General features: G+C 46.8%; 1 protein-coding gene across 5 annotated transcripts in view; it reads right to left on the minus strand.

Annotated features, from left to right (window-relative positions):
- The window catches only part of CD79A (CD79a molecule), a 69566-nt gene that overhangs the window by 42313 nt on the left and 4169 nt on the right, over positions 1-23084 (minus strand). Inside the window, exon 1 of one of the 5 annotated variants that reach the window (XM_073570708.1) lies at positions 22384-22471. The exons of 3 other annotated variants lie outside the window; for them this stretch is intronic. The gene's annotated coding sequence lies outside the window, so the exon portion shown is untranslated. Of the gene's footprint in view, positions 1-21750; positions 22077-22383; positions 22472-23084 lie in introns of those variants that run through there. One more of the 5 variants, XM_073570709.1, reaches the window with a different exon arrangement.

The following is a 23084-nucleotide window of genomic DNA, read 5'->3' on the forward strand; positions in this document are numbered from 1 at the left end:
CTGCGGTTTACCTGCGGATTAGCCTGCGGTTTGACACCTGGACAATGGAGAAGATGTAAAACCGCTGCGGATTCCGCACAAAGAATTGACATGCTGCGGATTTGAAAACGCAGCAAATCCGCACTTAAAAATCTGCACCGTGTGCACTGCGTTTTTTAATTTCCATTGAATACAATTGTACTGTACAACGCAGCAAAATCTGCTACGGATCTGCAGGGCCAAAAACTCTGCGGATCCGCAGCAGAATCCGCAACGTGTGCACATGGCCTAAAAGTCGCTTCACCAAAATGAACTGGACAGTCCATCACTACAAACCAGGACATTCTTCTAAAGAAAAAGATCTCCATTTGTAGACAGCTGTTTCAGGGTTCTTTCACCTCATCAATGCAAACTAAGATGCTGGTTGATGGGATTAAGGCTATGATGGAGGTCTAGGGATTCTCTTTGTTGCGTGTACGGAGGTTTATAAGCCTGGCAATGCTTCCTGGAAAAAAAAGTAATGCACAAAGCCTCTTCAAATAGGAAGAAAGCAAAGTCTCTAGTTGACGTTCTCCTCAATTAGAACATTTATCGACCAGACCTTCATCGAAGGCACACTCACACAGCCAATGAGTCTTCTACTTTGCACTGATGATGGGTGACAACCCTGAAACAGTTGCCTGCAAATAGAAGTATTTTCCTTTTGAAGATGACTATGGCTTGTTGTGTCGTTTTGTCGTCACTTCAAGGTGTTACCTTCAATAGTTCTCTTCCTCCTTGCTTTTCCCAGGGAGCATAGCTGATAAGCATCCTACGCCAACTTGACGCTCTCCTTAAGGAGAAACTTTACCAGCCCAAGACTTATACAATACATACTTACCAACTCTTCAGAATATAGGGTACACTTCCAAAAAAAGGTGAGACCTCCCAGGTGTCACGGTCCTGTCAGCGCCGGCGTGCAGCCACCGCGGAGCAAGGACTCACCCACACTGCAGGGGGGCCCGGGGTCAGACACGGCCGGATAGATCAAGCAAACAGGACCTGAAGAAGCTAAAGTCAGTGAGCAGTGAAGGACCTACGGTCATGTGACCACAAGGGGCGGGGCTTAGCATCCTGCTGTCAGAGATAGGCAGAATACTATACAGGAATACTCAAAGTCAGACAAACCAGGTCATACACAGAGATAACAATAAAGTACCAGGGATGAGACAGAATGGAGAGTCGGGGACAGGCAGTGGTCAAAGCCAAACAGACATAGAAGGTACCAAGCAGAATCCAACAAGCAGTATCCAGAGAACAGACCGAGTCGTACACAGAATATCAGATAAACAAGAACACAGCACAAACACACTCAGGGGTCACCACACAATGCCAAGGGCGAAAGTATAACTGACGGGGATGGGAGCGTCCTGAGGCTATAAGAAGCCTTTCCCAGAACCAGGGAGAGGCTACAATCATAAGACCCAGGTGTGCAGGTAAGCCTGCACTGGGATCACAACCTTTAACCCCAGAAATACCAGTCATCAGCACTGGTTCCAGACATTAACCCCACATGTGCGAGTTAGATCACTGAGATCATGACAGTACCCCCTCTCAACGGGGGGCCTCTGGACCCCCAGGCTTGCCCGGGTACTTAGCATGGAAAGCCCGCACCAGGCGATCAGCATGCATCAACCGGGCCGGTACCCAGGATCTGTCTTCCGGTCCATACCCCTTCCAATGAACCAGGTACTGTACCGACCGCCGTACCAACCTGGAATCTACGATATGACCAACCTCATACTCCACCTGCCCCTCGACCAAAACAGGAGGAGCAGCGGACTCGGGGTCTCCCCGGACTGTTTCAAAAGGTTTCAGTAGAGATTTGTGGAAGACTTTAGGGATCTTGAAAGAGGATGGAAGGCACAGCCTATACGCCACTGGATTGATTTTTTCCACAATCTTGTATGGGCCAATGAATTTGGGCCCCAACTTGGCTGTAGGAACCTTCAACTTAATGTTTCACGTGGAGAGCCAAACCTTATCTCCAACCTGAAACGTGGGCCCTGGTGTTCGTTTCCTGTCCGCGAAAAACTTATACCTGCCCTGAGACCTAGATATACTCCGCTGGACTTCTGCCCACGTATTCTGTAATCGCTGAACAGAGCCCTCAGCCCCGGGACACCCCGAGTCCAGACGAGAAAACTCACCAAAATGAGGACTGAACCCATAATTGATCAAAAAAGGAGTCATACCCATGGATTGACTCACCTGACTATTGAAGGCAAATTCAGCTAACGGCAGTGCATCGCACCAGTCATTCTGTCTAGCAGAGGTTAGACACCTGAGGATCTGTTACAGGGACTGGTTAGTGCGTTCCATCTGACCATTGCTCTCAGGATGGTATGCAGATGAAAAGGACAGAGACATCCCTAATTTTTTGCAGAAATCACGCCAAAACTTAGCCACAAACTGCACACCACGATCAGACACCACATTCAGGGGTACCGGATCACATGCTGCACAAACAACCTGGACAACGTCTCAGCTGATGGTAGTGCGGACAGGGGTACAAAATGAGCCTGCTTAGAAAACCTGTCCACCACTACCCATACCACCATATTACCCTTAGATGAAGGGAGATTGGTAACAAAATCCACGGATAAGTGAGTCCATGGTCTTTCGGGCACAGCCAAAGGCATCAGCTCCCCTGCCGGCCGGCTATGAGAGCTTTTGGAACGAGCGCAGACCCCACAACCAGCAATGAATTTTTTTTATGTCCAAACCCAGGGTAGGCCACCAAAAGATCCTAGCCACCGCCAGACGCGTGGCTGAAATACCAGGGTGAGCACTCAGCTTGGATTCGTGGAACTCCTGCAAGGGTTTCAGGCGAAGTTGCTCTGGGACAAACAACTTACCCCCCAGCTTGGCCGCCGAAACCCGCGACTGGGCCCCCTGAATCTCCCGTTCCAATTCAGACGAGACCTCTGCTAACACAACCACAGGGTGAAGAATGGAGGACGGTGGCTCGGGGGGAGACACCGGCTGAAAACTGCGCGATAAGGCGTCAGCCTTGACATTCTTAGACCCTAGATGAAATGTAATCGTAAACTGAAAACGGGAAGAAAAGGTGACCAACGGGCCTGTCTGGGCATTAGTCTTTTAGCAGACTCAATGTATGACAAATTTTTGTGACCCGTGATCACCGTAACCGGGTGACTGGCCCCCTCCAAAAAATGCCTCCATTCTTCAAACGCCAATTTGACCGCAAGAAGCTCTCTATTGCCTACGTCGTAATTTCTTTCCGCAGCAGAGAACATCTTGGAAAAGAAAGCACATAGCCTGAGGTTGGTTAGAGTGGCAGGCCCTTGAGACAACACCGCCCCCACCCCCACCTCAGAGGCGTCCACTTCCACGACGAATGGTTTGGACGGATCTGGCTGTACTAACACGGGAGCAGACATAAAGCTTCTTTTCAGGGTCGCAAAGGCCTCTTTTGTGAGCGAGGACCAGTTTCTCACATCCGCACTTTTACATGTAAGATCTGTGAGCGGTTTGACCACCTGTGAAATCCCCCGAATAAATTTGCGGTAATAATTGGCGAACCCCAAGAAGCGCTGAAGACCCTTAAGGTCTCGGGGTTGCACCCAATCCGCAATGGCCTGCACCTTCTTGGGGTCCATGCGAAAACCCTCACAGGACACAATTAAACCCAAAAAAGACAATTCTTAAACAAAAAACACACATTTCTCCAATTTGGCATACAGATGATTTTCCCTCAGTCTTTGGAGAACGGTTCGTACATGATTCAGATGAGATTGACTGTCGGGAGAGCATATCAGAATATCGTCTAAGTAAATGACAACAAAACGACCAATACCGAGATCCGAGAATACCACGTTGATGAAATTATGAAATATGGCTGGGGCATTGGTAAGACCAAACGGCATGACTAAATTTTCAAACAGTCCCTCGGTCGTGAGGAACGCGGTTTTCCATTCATCCCCCTCCCGGACCCTTATCAAATTATATGCCCCCCGAAGATCCAGTTTGGAGAACCATTTTGCCCCTGAAAGTTGGTTACACAAATCGGGAATCAACGGAAAGGGGTACGTATTTCGTACAGTAATCTTGTTGAGCTCATGAAAATCGAGGCAGGGACGTAAACTGCCATCTTTTTTCTTTACAAAAAAACCCTGCCGCCACAGGTGAGACTGAGGGACGTATGTGTCCTTTGCGAAGACTCTCAGCAATGTAATCTTTCATGGCCAAGCGCTCAGGGCCAGATAAATTAAACAGACGGGCTTTAGGTAATTTATCCCCGGGACTAACTCGATAGCACAGTCAAAGGGTCTATGTGGCGGCAACGTCTCAGCCTCGCTTTCAGAGAAGACATCTTCGAATTCTTTCAGGTACTCCAGAATACCTTCCAGCTCGACAGATGACACAGATACAGATTTAACAGGTTCAACCAATAGTGCAGACTTATCACATAACATCGAATCATTAAACCCCCACTGAACAATCTCCCCCGTTTTCCAGTTAATGACTGGGTTATGGCATTGTAACCAGGGCATGCCCAACACCAATCCTGCTGATAGTTTGTCCAGAACCAAACAACTTAAGTTTTCCACATGGGTAGCGCCCACTTTGAGCGAAAACAAGTCAGACATAAAGAGAATTCCCTCTTTAGTGAGGGGGGAGGAGTCAATGGCCACCACTTTGTTCGGAACCTTAAGTCTAACTGTCCCTATCTTACAGCGTGTGGCCAATTGGGAGTCAATAAGATTGATGTATGATCCGCAGTCCACGAAAGCTGTAGAGGGAAAACAACAACTGTCCACTAACAGTTCCACATGAAGTAACACCTTATAAAATGAGGAAAAGGGTACCTGAGGGTCTGAGTAGTCTCCCCGCTGACTACCCAGACCTAGTCGTTTCCCGTCGACCGGGTTGAGGATGGACAATCAGGACACTCCCTTTTCCAATGTCCCGTTTTACCACAGTAGAAGCATAACTGCTTTTCCTGCTTTTCTCTCCGGTGTTGTCTTTCCTTTTCCTTCAGGGAGAGAGCCCCTACGTCTATGGGCACAGAAACAGTCTCTTTTCCACTAGGGAACAATGGAGTCTCTGCCTGCATCACCCCCCTGGCCCGCAGCCTGCGGTCCATCCGGACGGCCTGGGTCATGGCGTCCTCGAGTGAGTTAGGTGGGGGATGCAATGCCAAGGCATCCTGTAACCGCTTGGACAAGCCTCTGCGAAAGAGTCCTCGGAGTGCGGAGTCGTCCCAAGAGACCTCTGCGGCCCATCGGCGGAATTCCGTACAAAACCACTCAGCTGAGTGTTTCCCTTGACAGACACTCATCATCATGTCCTCTGCCAATCGCACTCGGTCCGGCTCATCATATATGTGCCCGAGGGCTTCAAAAAACGCATTCACAGACACTCTCTCAGGGGCAGTGGGAGGAAGGGAGAAAGCCCAAGCTTGTGGGGACCCTCTTAATAAAGACATAATGACCCCAACCTTCTGACTTTCGTCCCCAGAGGAACGTGGCCTCAAACTAAAGAAGAGTTTGCACCCCTCCATGAAGACCCTGAACTCCTTTTTGTTCCCAGAAAAGAAATCAGGCAGTTTAACAGGTGGTTCTGGAGACACCAAAACAACATCACTCGCCCCAGCCCCCAGAGTCCCAGCAGCTAAAGCCCCCCGCACTGTCTCAGAAACCTGCTGCTGAGAACGAGCCAGAGTTTGCTGCTCCAGAGATAAACCCTAAAACATCTGACTCAGATTTTTCATTTGCTCAGCTAGAGATTGTATGGGATCCATATTTCTCAGCAGAGAGAGAAAAAAAAAAACAAACTTAACGGTCAATTATAATGTCACGGTCCTGTCAGCGCCGGCGTGCAGCCACCGCAGAGCAAGGACTCACCCACACTGCAGAGGGGCCCGGGGTCAGACACGGCCAGATAGTTCAAGCAAACAGGACCTGGAGAAGCTAAAGTCAGTGAGCAGTGAAGGACCTACGGTCATGTGACCGCAAGGGGGCGGGGCTTAGCGTCCTGCTGTCAGAGATAGGCAAAATACTATACAGGAATACTCAAAGTCAGACAAACCAGTTCATACACAGAGATAACAATAAAGTACCAGGGATGAGACAGAACAGATAGTCGGGGACAGTCAGTGGTCAAAGCCAAACAGACATAGAAGGTACCAACAGGGGCTGGCTGGCACTTTTCAGCCTGGGGGGCATTCACAAGGCAGTGGCCCTCGTGTTGCGGTGGCCATCCCTTTCCCTGCTTATCTCTGGCCATTGCATTAAAGCAGCAGAGATAACAGGCTTTACAAATAGGCTGGTACGTAGATATGGGAACAGTAAGGAGCTTGCTGCATCGATATGGAAGCAGAACCGAGCTTACTCCAGAGATATGGGAGCAGAACCGAGCTTACTACAGAGCTATGGGAGCAGAATCAAGCTTACTCCAGAAATATGGGAGCAGAATCAAGCTTACTACAGAGAAATGGGAGCAGAACCAAGCTTACTACAGAGCTATGGGATCAGAACAGAGCTTACTCCAGCGATATGGGAGCAGAACAGAGCTTACTCCAGAGATATGGGAGCAGAACCGAGCTTACTGCAGAGATATAGGAGCAGAACTGAGCATACTCCAGAGATATGGGAGCAGAACCAAGCTTACTCCAGAGATATGGGAGCAGAACCGAGCTTACTGCAGAGATATAGGTGCAGAACTGAGCATGCTCCAGAGATATGAGAGCAGAACCAAGCTTACTCCAGAGATATGGGAGCAGAACCAAGCTTACTGCAGAGATATGGGAGCAGAACCGAGCTTACTCCAGAGATATGGAAGCAGAACAGAGCTTGCTCCAGATATATGGGAGCTGAACCGAGCTTACTCCTGAGATATGGGAGCAGAACAGCACTTACTACAGAGAAATGGGAGCAGAACCAAGCTTATTACAGAGATTTGGAGCAGAACTGAGCTTACTCTAGAGATATGGGAGCAGAACAGAGCTTAGCAGAGATATGGGAGCAGAACCGAGCTTACTATAGAGATATGGGACATATACAGTATATATAGTGCGATGGCCCCAGTTCCCACCATAAATATAGAGTGATGGCCCCAGTTGCCCATATATATAGTATGATGGCCCCAGTTTTCCCCACATATCGATTATGATGGCCCCAGTTCTCCCCACATATCTAGTATGATGGCTCCATTTCTCATCACATATAGTATGATGGCCCCAGTTCTCCTCACATATATATAGCATGATTGCCCCAGTTCTCCCCATATATATAATATATGACAGCCCCAGTTCTCCCCATATATATAGTATGATGACCCCAGTTATCCCCATATATATAAGAGCCCCAGTTCTCCCATATATATAGTAGGATGGCTCCAATTCTCCATATTAAAAATAATGAAGTTATTAATGATTCCCGACACTGCAGCTTCCATTTTCCAGTTCGCAGAGCAACATGAGACAATAATGTCATCACGCCGCCTGCATGAGCACACTGAAGTCTCAGGAAGCTGTGGTCTGCAGCTTATGAGAGAGAGCAGGGCTTCCACCAGGTATTTCGGGACCCCATACTGGCAAAATTTTCGGGTTCCCTTGAGACTCCGCCCAGGTTCCACACCAGCTTCGCCTCCACCGTCCCACCGCCCACTCTTGGAAAAACTCACACCACATCATCACCGATCAGATATTAACTGTTCCCATCAGACCCCAGATCACATTTATAACCAGCAGCTTTTGTTCTGCCAAAATAATTTTTAAGCTGATACCACCACACGGGAGACTCTTTCGGCTGGGCCCTACTCTACTCTAAACTATTAAAAATAAATATATATTTTTGTATTTTTCTTTAAGGGAATGAGTCACATACATTTACATTTTTTTTAAACAACCATTAATATCACATACAAGGGACAAATATCGTCACACCATGACCAGACCACATATTACAACCACATAATGACCGAATAATACCACATACAAGGAACAAATAACGCCACACCATGGCCAGACCACATATTACCACCAGAATAATACCGCCACACGATGACCAGACCACATATTACCACCACATAGTGACCGAATAATACCACATACAAGAAACAAATACCGCCACACCTTGGCCAGACAACATATTACCGCCACATAGTGACTGAATAATACCACATACAAGGAACAAATAGCGCCACATCATGACCAGACCACATATTACCACCACATAGTGACTAAGTACTACAATACTGATCATTAATTAAAAAAAACACAATACTAAGTGCCATTGTATACAGGAGCTCTGTATATAGTGTCAGTGTACAGGAAATACAGTGATCACTGGTGACATTATACACAGGAGCTCTGTATATAGTGTCAGTGTACAGGTAATACAGGGATCACCAGTGACATTACCCACAGGAGCTCTGTATATAGTATAGAGTGTATAGTGGCAGTGCACAGGTAACACACTGACTCACCAGTGACGTCTCTAGCTGAAGTCCTTCATCTTTGCTTTTCTTTTTCATCCCGCACAGAACGCCATCACTTCTTCCAGCCAGGACTTGTCTCTGCATAAAATAACACAGTTACCTAGAGCACGGCTTCAAGAGCACTTTCTCCACTTTTTCCCTTTCTTCTATACTACACATCTGAATACAGAATATAATATAATAATATAAATTAATTAGCACCTGTACTTTTGTCCCCAATTCATTACCAGGCACTTCATCCTCAACACCCCCCACTATGTACCTCCCACTCTAACCCTAATCCCGATTCATTATATTTACATGCCCCTCCCACCTCAATTCATTGTCATGTCTTTCTCTCCCACCTTCTATTCATTATCAACTGCTCTACCCCACAATCAATACATCATTTACTCCCCCACTCTCAAAATTCATTATTTGTTCTCCCCATAGATCATTTGCTCTCCCCAGTCCCACCTTCAATTCATCATTTGCTCTCCTCACCCCCCACCTTCAATTAAATTGCTGTGCCCCATCACTCACACTGAATTCATCATTTGCAGCCCCCGTCCTCTCCTCGACTTCATCATTTGCAGTCCCCTCACTTTAATTTGAAGTCCGCTTACATCATCCATTGCAGTCCCCTATCACCCCCCTCACTTCATCTGCAGTGCCCCTTCATCATTTGCAGCCCCTTATCCACCTTCCATTTCATCATGTGCAGTCCCCCTTACCCCCAACTTCATCATGTGCAGTCCCCCTTACCCCCACTTCATGTGCAGCCCCACTCCCCCATCATCATGTGCAGTCCCCCTTACCCACTAATTCATCATGTGCAGTCCCCCTTACCCCAATTCATCATGTGCAGCCCCACTCCCCCCACTTCATCATGTGCAATCCCCCTTATCCCCTCTCTTCATCATGTAGAGCCCCACTCCATCATATACAGCCCCACTCACCCCCCTTCATCATGTATAGCGCCCACTCACTCCCCCTTCATCATGTACAGCCCCCACTCACCCTGCCTTCATCATGTGTAGCCCCAACTCACCCCCCTTCATCATGAACAGCCCCCACTCACCCCCCTTATCATGTACAGCCCCCACTCACCCCCCTTCATCATGTACAGCCCCAACTCACCCTGCCTTCATCAAGGCTGAACTTTTAAATTCCTATTTTGCATCTGTTTTCTCTCAGAAAGGAAATGTAACATCAACTGATCTTTACTGTCCTATTAAGGGAATAGAAGAATCCAGGATATCTACAAACAGAAAGATAGTGCAGAAACACTTAGCTAACCTAAATGAATTCAAGTCTCCAGGTCCAGATGAATTACACCCCAGAGTACTGAAGGAGATAGCAGAAGAAATTTTTGAACCCCTCTCCATAATCTTTGAAAATTCTTGGAGAACAGGAGAAGTGCCAGAAGACTGGAGAAGAGCAAATGTTGTTCCTATCTTCAAAAAGGGGAAGAAGGTGGACCCAGGCAACTATAGGCCGGTGAGTCTGACTTCTATACCAGGAAAGATCTTTGAACAAATTATTAAACAACATGTATGTCAATACCTGGATAAGAATGAAGTGATTAAACAGAGTCAGCATGGGTTTGTAACTGATAAGTCATGTCAGACTAACTTAATTTCCTTCTATGACGGTATCACTGATTGGGTGGATCAAGGAAATGCTGTAGATATAGTATATCTTGACTTCAGCAAAGCATCTGACAAAGTCTCTCATACAATCCTTATTGAAAAAATGACTAAGTATGGAATGGACAAGGCAACTGTTAGGTGGATTCATAACTGGCTTAGTGATCGGACCCAAAGAGTGGTCGTAAATGGCTGCACATCCAGTTGGAAGAATGTCTCAAGTGGGGTACCACAGGACTCTGTCCTGGGCCCTGTATTGTTCAACATCTTTATCAACGATTTAGATGAAGGAATTGAGGGTAAACTGATTAAATTTGCTGATGACACAAAGCTAGGAGGGATAGCTAATACTAGAGAAGAGAGAGAGAGGATTCAAAAAGATATAAATAAACTGGAGAAGTGGGCAGCAACTAACAGAATGGTTTTTAACAGGGAGAAATGCAAAGTACTACATCTGGGCAATAAAAATGAAAAAAGCATATACAGAATGGGAGGAATAGGGCTAAGTGACAGCACATGTGAAAAAGACTTGGGTATACTAATAGATCACAGACTGAATATGAGTCAACAGTGTGATGCAGCAGCAAAAAAGGCAAATGCAATTCTAGGATGTATTAACAGAAGCATACAGTCTAGATCACGTGAAGTCATTATTTCCCTCTACTCCTCTTTGGTCAGACCTCATCTGGAATATTGTGTCCAGTTTTGGGCACCACATTTTAAAAAAGACATCAACAAACTGGAGCAAGTTCAGAAAAGAGCGACCAGAATGGTGACCGGTCTGCAAACCCTGTCTTATGAGGAAAGGTTGCAGGATTTGGGAATGTTTAGTTTGCAAAAGAGAAGACTGAGAGGAGACTTAATAGCTGTCTACAAATATCTAAAGGGCTGTCACATTGTAGAAGGATCAACTTTATTCTCATTTGCACAAGGAAAGACTAGAAGCAATGGGATGAAACTGAATGGGAGGAGACACAGATTAGATATTAGAAAAAACTTTTTGACAGTTAGAGTGATCAATGAGTGGAACAAGCTGCCACGAGAAGTGGTGAGTTCTCCTTCAATGGAAGTCTTCAAACAGAGGCTGGACAGACATCTGACTGGGATGATTTAGTGAATCCTGCTTTGAGCAGGGGGTTGGACCAGATGGCCCAGGAGGTCCCTTCCAACTCTACGATTCTATGATTCTATGATTCTCTGTGTAGCCCCTACTCACCCCCCTTCATCATGTACAGCCCCCACTCACCCTGCCTTCATCAGGCACAGCCCCCACACCCCCCTTCATCATGTGTAGCCCCCACTCGCCCTGCCTTCATCATGTGTAGCCCCCACTCGCCCCCCTTCATCCTGTACAGCCCCCCCTTACCCCCCCTTCATCATGTACAGCCCCCACTCACCCCCCCATGATCATGTACAGCCCCCACTCACCCTGCCTTCATCATGTGTAGCCCCCACTTACCCCCCCTTCATCATGTACAGCCCCCACTCACCCCCCTTCATCATGTACAGCCCCCACTCACCCTGCCTTCATCATGTACAGCCCCCACTCACCCTGCCTTCATCATGTACAGCCACCACTCACCCCCTTCATCATGTACAGCCCCCACTCACACCCCCTTCATCATGTGTAGCCCCCACTCACCCCCCCTTCATCATGTACAGCCCCCATTCACCCCCCTTCATCTTGTACAGCCCCCACTCACCCTGCATTCAGGCACAGCCCCCACACCCCCCCTTCATCATGTGTAGCCCCCACTCGCCCTGCCTTCATCATGTGTAGCCCCCACTCGCCCCCCTTCATCCTGTACAGCCCCCACTTACCCCCCCTTCATCATGTACAGCCCCCACTCACCCCCCCTTCATCTTGTACAGCCCCCACTCACCCTGCCTTCATCAGGCACAGCCCCCACACCCCCCCTTCATCATGTGTAGCCCCCAATCGCCCTGCCTTCATCATGTGTAGCCCCCACTCGCCCCCCTTCATCCTGTACAGCCCCCACTTATCCCCCCTTCATCATGTACAGCCCCCACTCACCCCCTTCATCATGTACAGCCCCCACTCACACCCCCTTCATCATGTGTAGCCCCCAGTCACCCCCCTTCATCATGTACAGCCCCCATTCACCCCCCTTCATCTTGTACAGCCCCCACTCACCCTGCCTTCATCATGTACAGCCCCCACACCCCCTTCATCATGTGTAGTCCCCTCTCGCCCTGCCTTCATCATGTGTAGCCCCCACTTGCCCCCCCTTCATCCTGTACAGCCCCTGCACCCCCTCACCCATTGAATTCATTTTATAAAGAAAAAAAAAGTTTCCCATACTTACCTTACAGCCGCTCCCCAGCAGCGCCTCTGCTTTCAGCGTCGGCCGGGACATGTCGGCGCGTGTGCGATGACATCATCGCGCACGGCCGACACCTGACCCGGAAGTACAGCCGGAGGGAGCGGGACTCGGGAGCTGTGCAGCCGTCAAGGTGACTGTCATGCACAGCACCTGGCCCCAGCGTGATAGACTGTGACGCGGGCGGCGAGGTGCTGACAGCCGCATCACAGTACAGAGGGCACGGCCGCGCACAATTTGCTGTGCGGCCGGCCCTGTACAGGGGCTGGGGAAGCGGCCCAGGGGGCATTTGCCTCTCTGCCACCCGGCCCAGCCCGCCCCTGGGTACCAAGCAGAATCCAACAAGCAGTATCCAGAGAACAGACCGAGTCGTACACAGAGTATTAGATAAAGAAGAACACAGCACCAACACACTCAGGGGTCACCACACTATGCCAAGGGCGAAAGTATAACTGACGGGGATGGGAGCATCCTGAGGCTATAAAAAGCTTTCCCAGAACCAGTGAGAGGCCACAATCATAGCCCCAGGTGTGCAGGTAAGCCTGCACTGTGATCACAACCTTTAACCCCAGAAATGCCAGTCATCAGCACTGGTTCCAGACATTAACCCCACATGTGCGAGTTAAACCCACACTGAAATCATGACACCAGGCTTCTGGTGGAAGGGTTTGGTAAATTGCCAGTGTGCCAGGATACCTTCCTGAAATCTCTAGGGAGTTTACACTTTACCCTCCCAAGCAAGTTTGCCAGAAAATGTCCAAGTATTATGTCAGCAAATCCTCTTGGGAATCGTTGATTCTTTGGGGGTCTTTCTAGGTTCTTTGGGGGCATAAAATACAGCACAATGTATATACAACCTCAGGATCAGCGGTCATGTATGGTGTACGCTGGCACAGTAATGAGATGACTGACAGACAAGCAGGGTCAGCAGGAACTCTGTGCCAAGAAAGGGTGACTGTCCAAAAAATGATTAGCCTGGAGTCAATCCCTCCCTGTTCTCCAAATGTTTTCTTTGTGATTTTGTGCCGTGTTGGCAGGATTTCTGAAACATAAATTTTGGACATTTATTGGAAACCTGGGCAGAAGCCAAGGGCGTAACTAAAGCCATGGCTGCCTTGTGACTGCTCCGGTGCCTAGCTGGCAGAAAAAGTGATTTTGACCTTCGATCTTCATCTAAAATATTGCTTTATTTAGGACATCATTGGATTTTGCTAGTTCTATAGAAAATGTTATCTTCAAGATGTGTTATAATGTTATTTCCATCTTCAAAAATGAGTGTTGTCAGATAGAGCTTGCAAAAACAATTACTTTTGCAATTTACTGCTTTTTAAAATTTTCACCCGTTTTTGAGATATCAACACTTTTCTTTTGCTTACAGATCGTTGCCTTGGAGACCGATGTGGCGTCCCTAAGGCTCAGTCGCCACAGAGGTACTGCACCTCCTCCTGAGGTGTGGTGCCCCACCATCCAGGTAAGGTGGAGACACCTGACCACACTTCAACACCTGCCCCCCACACCACAAAGTAGTGTAGCAAAGCACCCCTTGGTGGCTCCCTGCTTGGAACACGAAACGTGCTGGGAGGTGGGTGGAGTTTAGTTCGCACCAAAAGAGCGGGAAGAGTTGAGTTAGTCAGTCAGCCTTTCATTTAGTCAGTGAGTGAGGATGTAGAAGGACAGAGTGTGAGACAGAGAAGATCCCCGGGTGGAAGGAAGTGCTGCAGCAGGCCACAGTGATCTGGGTCTGCTGGCACAGGAAAGAGACAAAGAAAGGAAGCTTGATTCTCCATTGGGAAGAAGGATTAGTACAGAACGTGAGGAGAATAAGAGAGCAAGGACCAGGGTTAGAAGAAAACCCTTTTCAAGTTCTAAGCGCAAGGCCGGGGTCCGGTCCCCGAGGTTGTATGGATACTAATGGTCCTGCAGCAGACACCAGAGGAATAGAAGTAGTGACCACTTTATTCCCACACAAGACTTGGGGGCACAACAGCAACATATTAGTGAGCCGGGACTTAATAGCAAGGAGTCCCCGAAGCAGGCTACAGCTGTCTGCCGTACATAGGAACATCTGACAGGAGGAACTCCAGTGTAACTCAGTACTAGGAGTACTTCACTCAAAGGCGCTATAAGAGGAGACGTTCTGAAAAGGCACATATGTTGGCGGAGTGTTGGAAAGGAGTATTCCATCTGACCTGGAGGTTGACTGAACCCCTGACCCAGAGGACACGACAGGGAAGCAGGCACCTGTTTGCACAACAGACTGTGAGTAAAGCTTTGGAACTACATGCCCTGGTGTCCTCCACTTATTCCTGCGCCAACCTGCCCAGTACTGCTACATCCCTTGCACCTGACACTACACCATCTAAGTGTCACCTCACCTACACTGCCCTGGGACTACAGCCCTGCCTGTGGAGGGCTATAACATCACTGCTGCACCACACCATCTGTCCCAGAGGATCTGTCTGCAGCGTCGGCTTACATCTCTATTGCCGAATACCACAGGTGGCGTCACGAATCACTCATCATAAGCACACTGAACATTTCCCTTTTACAATGGGCGCCCAGGGCCACGGGCCGGGTCCCAGCTGCCGTGACATCTCCCATTAAAGCTCATCGGGCCCGGTGCCGAGTACCCCACAGCCCTGGGTGTGAGGGCTTCCCACCGACCACCTCTGCTGTCTAGAGTGTAAGCAATACCCTGATGCTGGCTGGGATTAGGAGGTAACAACGCTGTCCAACTATCCTGTACAGCTTTAAAACAGTGCTTACAAGCTCAACAAAAAAAAGCTTGCAAGCACTGCACATGTTCTGCTGTCTATCAGCCGTAGTCGATCTCCAAGGCAATATTGATGATTATGGTTTCTCCCCTTCCCATACTGATAATTCTGTTTCACGTCACTTGTCTTAAGGCCCCGTCTCACTAAGCGATCTCGGTAGCGAGATCGCTGCTGAGTCACAACTTTTGTGACGTAACAGCGATCTCACCAGCGAGATCGCTGTGTGTGACAGCGATCAGCGAGCAGCCCCCCTGCCGGTATCGCTGATCGCTGGAAGAAACCTCTGGACATTTCTTTGGTCGCTGGTCTCCCGCTGGCCAGCACGCATCGCTGCGTGTGACAGGCGGGAGACCAGCGATCAGGTGTAAAAAATAATAAAAAAAATAAAAAATATAGTTATTCTCACCTTCCGACGTCCCGTTCAGCCATCCTGCCTCTCTCCACGCTCCGGTCCCAGTGATCATTTGCACGAATGACCGCGAGACTTTGTTATCCCTCGAGACCGTGACATCTCGTGGTCATTCGTGCAAAGGATCACTGGGACCGGAGCGTGGAGAGAGGCAGGATGGCTGAACGGGACGTCAGAAGGTGAGAATAACAATATTTTTTATTTTGATTCTATTTTTTACAGCGATGCAAGTGATGCCGGGCGCTCGGCATCGCTGTGCTGATCGCTGGTGAAGCTGTCTGTGTGACAGCTCACCAGCGATCACATAGCGACTTACTAGCAATCCTGACACCTTGATATCGGTGCTGGGATCGCTGGTAAGTCGCTATGTGTGACGGGGCCTTTAAAGGTGCTTTTCACAAATTAGAATATCATCAAAGAGTTAATTTATTTCAGTTCTTCAAAGCAAAAAGTGAAACTCATATTATATAGAGTCTTTACAGAGTGATCTATTTCAAGTGTTTATTTCTGTTAATGTTGATGATTATGGCTTACAGTCAATGAAAACCCAAACGTCATTATCTCAGTAAATTAGATTAATTATCAAAAAACACCTGCAAAGGCTTCCAAAGAGTGTAAAAAGGTCTCTTACGCTGTTTCAGTAGCTCCACAATCATGGGGAAGACTGCTGACTTGACAGATGTGCAGAAGGCAGTCATTGGCACACTCCACAAGGAGGGTAAGCCACAAAAGGTCATTGCTAAAGAAGCGGGCTTTTCAGAGTGCTGTATCCAAGCATATTAAAGGAAAGTTGAGTGCAAGGAAAAAAGTGTGGTAGAAAAAGGTGCACAAGCAACCGGGATAACCACAGCCTTGAAAGGATTGTTAAGAAAAGGCCATTCAAAAACATGGGGGAAATTCACAAGGAGTGAACTGCTGCTGGAGTCATTGCTTCAAGAGCAACCACACACAGACTATGCAGGACATGGGCTACAGGTGTCACATTCCTTGTGTCAAGCCTCTCATAACCAATAGACTACGCCAGACCTGGGGTGATCTCCTGGGCCAAGGAGGAAAAGAACTGGACAGTTGCTCAGTGGTCCAAGGTTTTTCAGATGAAAGTAAATTTTGCATTACATTTGGAAATCAAGGTCCCAGAGTCTGGAGGAAGAGTGGAGAGACAGACAATCCAAGCTGCTTGAGGTCTAGTGTGAGGTGTCCACAATCAGTGATGGTTTGGGAGCCATGTAATCTGCTGGTGTAGGTCCACTGTGTTTTATCAAGATCAAAGTCAGCGCAGCCATCTACCAGGAAAGTTTAGAGCACTTCATGCTTCCCTCTGCCGACAAGCTTTTTGGAGATGGAAATGTCATTCTCCAGCAGGACTTGGCACCTGTCCACACTGCCAGAAATACCAATATCTGGTTTACAAAGAACAGTATCACTGTGCTTGATTGGCATCAAACTCGCCTGACCTTAACTCTATAGAGAATCTATGGGGTATTGTCAAGAGAAAGATGAGAGACACCAGACCCAACAATGCAGACGAGCTGAAGGCGGCTATCAAAGCAATCTGGGCTTCCATAACCCCTCAGCAGTGCCACACGCTGATCGCCTCCATGCCACGCCGCATTCATGCATTAATTAATGCAAAAGCAGCCCCGACCAAGTATTGAGTGCATTTACTGAACATACATTTCAGTAGGCCAGCATTTCAGATTGTAAAATCATTTTTTCAAGCTGGTGTTATAAAGTATTCTAATTTACTGAAAAAATGACTTTTGGGTTTTCATTGGCTGTAAGCCATAATCATCAACAATAACAGAAATAAACACGTTAAATAGATCACTCTGTTTGTAATGACTCTATAGAATATAGGAGTTTCACTTTTTGTATTGAAGAACTGAAATAAATTAACTTTTTGATGATATTCTAATTTTTTGAGATGCACCTGTATCTATTGCATTATTCCTGTGTATAAATATGCCTGATGAACAGACCTGCGTAGTCTCGAAAGCTGCAATTTGTTACTATCTTTTCAGTTATCCATTAAAATGTATCAACCACTGAGGACTCTCTAATCTTAATATTTTTCTATTAAAAATTAGAAATCTTGCAATTCTCACACCAGCCACCGGGGCTTTTTTAGACTCTAACGTCCTATAGTTTCAGAAAACAACACTTGAACATTATCAACAATGAATAGACACTATCGTTTACATTGAAGCATCTAATAAACATGTGAAAAGGTAATTGAGATGGGGCAGGGTCAACTATAACATCACTTTTTTTGATTGGTGGATTCTGTGTTATCTAATGCATATAGAGGTGTTATCAGTCATTGTACAGGAGGAGGTGAGCTGTGACATCACCTATTGTGAATGGTGGATCCTGTATTATCTAATGTATATAGAGGTGTTATCAGTCATTGTACAGGAGGAGGAGGTGAGCTGTAACATCAACTATTGTGAATGGTGGATCCTGTGTTATCTAATGTATATAGAGGTGTTATCAGTCATTGTACAGGAGGAGGTGAGCTGTGAAATCACCTTTTGTAAATAGTGAATCCTGTGTTATATACTGTGTATAAAATTATCAGTCATTGTACGGGAGGGGGAAGAGATGTGCTGTGACATCACCTATTGTGAATGCTGTACTCTTATCTGCTGTATATAGAGGTGTTATCAGTCATTGTACAGGAGGAGAAGGTGAGCAGACACCACCTATTGTGAATGATGGATCCTCTGTTATCAGCTTTATATAGAGGTATTATCAGTTGTTGAACAGGAGGAAGAGGAGGTGAGCTGGGACATTACTTATTTTAAATGGTGGATCATGTGTTATCTACTGTATATAGAGGTGTTATCATTATCAGTCATTGTAGAGGAAGAAGTGAGTAGTGACACCACCTACAGAGATGGATGAACCCGAACAGTAGAGTTCGGTGTCCGTACCAAACACCTTCTGTTCGGGCACGGACACCAAACAAGGACTTCACCAGGTAGCCCATGTTACTGTTCGGGTTCAGCTGTCGAACACCGGGTGCTTGTGTTTGGTGTGAGAGTTTTTCTCACGGTGCTAGCAGGCATCTCACCTAGGTCACCGCAGTTCAGCCAAGCTAGGAACGGAGCCTCAGTGACCGGACGTAACCTCGATGATGTCACCATCGGTCTCTGAGGCTGAGCTCGCTGCAGTTCAGTCACCAGTGGTTCTCAGCTTGGACGGTCGCATCTTGGCACCTTCCAGGTTGAAAACCGTTTTCCCCCCAGACATGTATTACGGCGTGAGACAGAACGACGGACAGGTATGGTATATTGTTGTTTTTTATTTTATTTTATTACAGGAGAACCAGGCTGTGTGCACATGCTGCGGATTTTGCTGAATGGGGTCCGGGTTCGGGTCCGGGTACTGTTCTGGTACCCGAACCCAAACTTGTAACTGTTCGTCCGAACCCACCGGACCCGAACATCCAGGTGTCCGCCCATCTCTTATATCCTATTATGAATGGTGGATCCTGTGTTATCTACTGTATATAGAGGTGTTATTAGTCATTGTACAGGAGGAGGAGGTGAGCTGTGACACCACCTTTTGTGAATGGTGGATACTGTGTTATCTACTGTATACAGAGGTGTTATTAGTCATTGTACAGGAGGAGGTGAGATGTGACACCACCTATTGTTAATGGTGGATCCTGTGTTACCTACTGTATGTAGAGGTGTGATCAGTCATTGTACAGGAAGAGGAGGTGAGCTATGACATCACCTATTGTGATTGTTGGATGCTGTGTTATTAGCTGTGTATAGAGGTGTTATCAGTCACTGTACAGGAGGAGGAGGTGAGCTGTGACATCACCTATTGTGAATAGTGGATCCTGGTGTTATCAGTCATTCTACAGGAGAAAGTGAGCTGTGACATCATCTATTGTGAATTGTGGTTCTTGTGTTACCTACTGTATATGGAGGTGTTATTAGTCGTTGTACAGGAGGAGGAGGTGACCTGTAACATCACTTATTGTGAATGGTGGACTCTGTGTTATCAGCTGTATATAGAAGTGAGATCAGTCATTGTCATCCTCCTTCTGATGATAAGGACCATGCTGAAAACTCTTCCTGAACTTGCAAGATTACTAAGTTTGCTTCTTAATAAAGATCGTGATATCATACATGACACGCAAAAACCTGATTTAAACCATAGGTCATTTTTCTGATGATACATTAGCTGTAATAGTCACAGCGTAATACTTCATTTCTCCTGTGAGGGCGCTTCAGGAAAAATGAATACTTGATTTTTGCAAAAATGACATGTGATCTTTGGGAAACATGAAGAAAACGTCTCATTTGGGATCTGAATTAAAGGATAAGGAGGAATTCAAAAGTGTATTGCTCATTGAGCCAATGGGATCAATGATACCTCTGCCATCACCCTCTCCAGGATTTGGGTATGTCTCCTTGAATTAGCTTCTGCAGTTGGTTTTCTGCCTCGTGCTTGGGATTAGGAGCCATCACTATCCTCCTCCACCTCCTCACATCCCTATGTTATGTCCTTTGGAAGCTCCTGAACATATAAAATGTGCGCCTGTCTTCCAGACACAGGACGTTTTCCCGGTACAGAGAGAGTAAACATCTTAAGATGCTGTATATATTTTGTGCAGAGCCCAGAACTCTGGGTATAGAGTGAATCATTGATGTTATGGATCGTTCAGACTCGGACCCCACATATAGCGCCTGCTGCTTCTGCGGAGGGCACTACATACACTGCAAAAGCAAAAAATGCCAGCTAGAAGAAAACTATGAGACTATGAATCCACATACATATATAAAGAAATGGAACTGCAGATTAGCCCCATTGGAGTGAAATGATTTGAGCTGCAATACCAGGCAGAACCTGTTGTTAGGGGTGGCGCTGTTTCTGGAAAAAAACATGTTTTTCTAATTCTGGACCACCCATTTAAACTTATGGTATTACACTTTTAATGTTTGGCACACAGTAGTGTTTGTTGGTGAGGATCCGAATCCTGAGACCCTCATAAATTTCTCAAACTAAGGGGCAGAATTTCTCAGCTTCTTCTCATATATGGGCTCAATAGCAAGTCAATGGGTCCAGGCTTCCTACTGGGCACAGCTGTGGATAAGCCAAGCGATACTGCCCCTAGATCTGAGTGATCAGTGGGGGTCTTAGGATCTATAAATACTGCTGAATAGGGGGGAGAACATATGAAACCTATTCATAAGTTTAGTTACCCTTTAACCCTTTTTTGTATTGACAGACTCTAAAGGTCTTTGAGTTGCAAAGAGGGGAAACCTGCAGGGAATGTGCTCCTGGCAGTGATTTGGTTAACAATCCCTATGAGACAATTGCTTTAAAAGCAATTCCCTAATGCAGTTTTTTTCCCATCCTGCAGCTTATTAGCCTTTACAAAGTCACAAATCTCAGCATTTCCTGACAACCTGAAGTGTCTGTCTAAAAGCAATTAATTTATTAAAAAAAAAAGAATTGGACAATTGCTTATAGTGCAATTCCCATTTTGCAAACATGAGTAATGTTATATTATAGTGCTGCATCTAAAAGTAAAATGTCACAATTAGTCCCTGACTTTGAGCAAATATTATTCTGCAAGAGCTGCGCAAATAAATCAAAGGCTATGCTGACATGCCAGTGCATTGTGGGAGAGATTACTGGGCAAGAGGGGGTAAATTGGGGAGGGACCAATCACTTCCTAGACAAGCAGCATATATGGCAGCCTGTGTGACTGCATGCAAAAGCAATGTTCTAAGAAAACTGCTTAAAGTGCAATTCCTCAATGCTAATTTTTATATCCTCCCTATATTGTGCTGTAATTTTGCTGCATGTGACACCACAGTAATCACAGAAGATTGGTGACATGATATGAGGTCATTGGTGTGCAGCCCATGCAGCCATCCCATAGGCCCGGGTCCCTCGCTTGCCAACATTTTCTGGCCCTCAACTGCCAGAAGCCGGGTGTGGACTTTTACTTTAACGATTGTGGTTTTAGTGGTTCTGGGTGGAGCGTGGATAAAAATGTATGGAATCCAAAATTGGTAAAGTTGGCAGCCAAATAAAGGTGTTGTAGATGGATGGATAGATAGATAGATAATTCTATTTTGTGATGTTACCTTGGATTAGGAATATTTGAAGTTAGTCTTGACTCTGTGACACTTTTTTCTTGGAGGGATTTGTAGCCATTTGATGGTGAAAGATTTTGGCCATTACTTTTTTATTGATGGCCTATCATCAATATCTAATCGGTGGTGATGCGACACCTGGCACCTCCGCTCCACCGATCAGCAGTAACCGGCACCAGCCCAAAGTTCTTGGATGCGTTCGGACCATTGGAACACAGAAGATCCGTCGTTCCTATAGTGGCCGGGTAACTACAGATCCACCCTATTCACCCACCTGCGACCACCACCACCATGGAAATAATGGATCTGATGTGTTCTGGCAGCATCCAAGAACTTGTGGCGGCCGGCGCCAGTAACAACTGATCGGTAGGGATGTCAGGTGTTGCACCACCACCACTCAGATATTCATAGACTATCCGTCCCTCGCTTGCCAACATTTTCTGGCCCTCAACTGCCAGAAGCCGGGTGTGGACTTTTACTTTAACGATTGTGGTTTTAGTGGTTCTGGGTGGAGCGTGGATAAAAATGTATGGAATCCAAAATTGGTAAAGTTGGCAGCCAAATAAAGGTGTTGTAGATGGATGGATAGATAGATAGATAGATAATTCTATTTTGTGATGTTACCTTAGATTAGGAATATTTGAAGTTAGTCTTGTCTCTGTGACACTTTTTTCTTGGAGGGATTTGTAGCCATTTGATGGTGAAAGATTTTGGCCATTACTTTTTTATTGATGGCCTATCATCAATATCTAATCGGTGGTGATGCGACACCTGGCACCTCCGCTCCACCAATCAGCAGTAACCGGCACCAGCCCAAAGTTCTTGGATGCGTTCGGACCATTGGAACACAGAAGATCCGTCGTTCCTATAGTGGCCGGGTAACTACAGATCCACCCTATTCACCCGCCTGCGACCACCACCACCATGGAAATAATGGATCTGATGTGTTCTGGCAGCATCCAAGAACTTGTGGCGGCCGGCGCCAGTAACAACTGATCGGTAGGGATGTCAGGTGTTGCACCACCACCACTCAGATATTCATAGACTATCCGTGAACCTCATCATCACCTAGTAGGGGTGGGACCCCTACAGATCCTGAGAACAGAAATCCCATGACCCTCATGTGAATGGAGCAGTAATGCGCATGCTTTACCACCACTCCTATGAAAGTGAATTGGGCAGTGGTAAAGCATGCTCATATGCTGCCATAGAAGTGAATGGAGCAGTGGTAAAGTATGCTCATGTGCTGCCATAGAAGTGAAAGGAGCAGTAGTCGAGCATGCTCATATGGTCTCATAGAAGTGAATGGAGCAGTGGTAATGCAT

The sequence above is a fragment of the Dendrobates tinctorius genome, unplaced genomic scaffold, assembly GCF_039654945.1.
Source record: "Dendrobates tinctorius isolate UK_male_01 unplaced genomic scaffold, ASM3965494v1 ptg000028l, whole genome shotgun sequence".
Classification (NCBI taxonomy): domain Eukaryota; kingdom Metazoa; phylum Chordata; class Amphibia; order Anura; family Dendrobatidae; genus Dendrobates; species Dendrobates tinctorius.